This window comes from Aricia agestis, chromosome 2 (genome assembly GCF_905147365.1).
Source record: "Aricia agestis chromosome 2, ilAriAges1.1, whole genome shotgun sequence".
In the NCBI taxonomy this organism is placed as follows: Eukaryota; Metazoa; Arthropoda; class Insecta; order Lepidoptera; family Lycaenidae; genus Aricia; species Aricia agestis.
Genome location: NC_056407.1, coordinates 14,992,501 through 14,995,000, shown reverse-complemented (window position 1 = coordinate 14,995,000; position 2,500 = coordinate 14,992,501). Strand labels below are relative to the sequence as shown.

At 56.6% G+C, this 2,500-nt stretch overlaps 1 pseudogene; it reads left to right on the top strand.

Annotated features, from left to right (window-relative positions):
- The window catches only part of LOC121740117, a 7,680-nt pseudogene that overhangs the window by 2,187 nt on the left and 2,993 nt on the right, over positions 1-2,500 (top strand).

The following is a 2,500-nucleotide window of genomic DNA, read 5'->3' as shown; positions in this document are numbered from 1 at the left end:
GAAAATTCAGGTGAGGGATGTACGTGGAGATGTCGCGCCGGTTCGTACCCATATCCGCAGCAGGTCTCCAAGGTGAAGAGCCTCTAGTCGATAGAATAATGTAGGTAAGGGAAGTCGGCAAATTGGATCCGTAACTTCGGAATAAGGATTGGCTCTGAGGACCGGGGCGTGTCGGGTTTGGACGGGAAGCGGATGCGGCCGGTGCCGGGCCTGGTCGATGCTCGTGTGTCTTTCGGGGCGCGCGGGCGGAATCCGGACCCGCGTTCCGGCCTTCCGCGGATCTTCCTAGCCGTAAGGCCGTGTCGTGAGAGTCTCGCGCTCGATCGGCGCGGTTCTGTACGACCGCCGTTCAACGGTCAGCTCAGAACTGGCACGGACAAGGGGAATCCGACTGTCTAATTAAAACAAAGCATTGCGATGGCCCTCGCGGGTGTTGACGCAATGTGATTTCTGCCCAGTGCTCTGAATGTCAACGTGAAGAAATTCAAGCAAGCGCGGGTAAACGGCGGGAGTAACTATGACTCTCTTAAACTTAGTGAACATTTAAGTAATTCCCTGCCACTTTGACCCAGGAAGGTCCAGGCTACGGTGAGAGATAAGTGATTCACGCACTATTCCGTCGGATATGTTGTGGGAGTAGAGGTTAGTTGCTTGCCCGCCCGGCGGGCACGGCGGACCGGCGGAGCGACTAATACTCTACGGACGGAATCAAATCGAAGCAGGATGGCTCTCCCCACAGGAGCCATCAGCCCCGTAAGGTCGGCTTGCCGGCCAAGCCTATGTGTTTCTGTTTGGGGCTTCGAAAAACACAGGGCGTCAGGGCGGTTTCGGGTTAGCAGCCCGTCTCTGCCCTTTATAGTTCTTGCTCTAGACGGTAACAGTGAATACAGTCTACTGGGTCTTCCACTGGAGCCCAGTTCAAGGACTATAAATTCTCCTGATGCGGAGAGGGGCGACTCCGATCGGAGACTGGAACCTTCGGGTTGGGCGTGTTTGGTCTGTGCACGCACCTTCACGACAAAGAACGGGTTGGGAGTCCATAAAAGAAGGGCCCACCCGGTCTTAGCTAACATTGAAGCCGCTCCAAATATGGTGAAGCGGAGATGGAGCGACGAGGAACTGGCACTGCTGGCGACTACCGAGGCGCAGCTTGTTGCGGAGAAGGGGAAGTGCACGAACGTAGACCTGGTTGCGAGGTTGCCTCACCTGAATAGAACGGTGGAGGCTATCAAGGGGCAGAGGAGGAGCCAAAAGTACAGGAGTCTGGTACAGATGTACCTGACGAATGTACCGGAGGCTTCGCCGAACCCTGAGATACTCGTGGCTGGGAGTTCGTCACCAACCAGAAACGTGGCAGCGCAGCCTGCGGACTCGCCTGGCGTCCCCAGGGAATCCATGGCTCGTCCCGCTGATGACCCATCCGTGGCCGTAGTGGTGCCCCCGGGCGTGGCGGAAACCGTGTCGGAACTCCTAGCGAGGGCCGCTCGGAGGAAGTCGCGTTCGGGTTTATCCGCGAAAGCTGCGAGGCGGCTTCACAAAACCGGAAATGACGAGAGGGCACATAGTGCCAGAGTATCCAAACGGGCTCTTAGAAGAATAGAGTACGCACGGGTACAGGAACTGTATAAAAAGAACAGGGGGCGCGCGGCTGCAGAAGTGATTGACGGCCAATGCAGGGTAGTCGAGCATAGCCTAGGAGACCTGGAAGCCTTCTGGCGACCAATATTCGAAGCTGTGTCCGGTGCCCAAGGACCTACACCGGAGGTCTTGGAAGCTGCAAGGCGGAAGGGACAGTACGGGGGTGCGGAGGCAAGATCACATCTGTGGGATCCCATCACTGTGGATGAAGTGAGGGACACGCGGTTAGACCTTCATACCGCTCCAGGTCCGGATGGTATTCGGGCTGAAGAGTGGAATGCAGTTCCTGCGGACCGGAAGGCGGAAATATTCAACTCGTGGATGAGTACTGGCGAGACACCGGAACCACTGCGACAATGTCGGACGATCTTTGTGCCGAAAAAGGACTCGCCTGCTGGCCCGAGTGATTATCGGCCGATTTCTATCGCGTCGATACCGCTCAGGCATATGCATGCGATCCTGGCTAAGAGACTCTTGGCTTGTTGCCCCCCGGATCCACGTCAGCGCGGCTTTATACGTGCCGATGGCACGCTCGAAAACACAGCCGTGCTTGACGCGGTGATGGGGGATTGCAGGAAACGGTTGAAGGAGTGCCACGTGGCGACTCTCGATTTCTCGAAGGCGTTCGACACAGTGTCCCACAAGGCACTGTTAGAGCTCCTTAGGGCGAGAGGGTTGCCCAAGGCCTTCATCGACTACATCGCTCGTTTGTACGAAACGGCAACTACCATCTTAGCTGTAAATGGAAAAACGAGCGACCCTGTAAGAGTTGGTAAAGGTGTCCGCCAAGGCGATCCGCTGTCGCCGATCTTGTTCAACATAGTGATGGACAGTATCCTGGATGCTCTGCCTGCGTACGTCG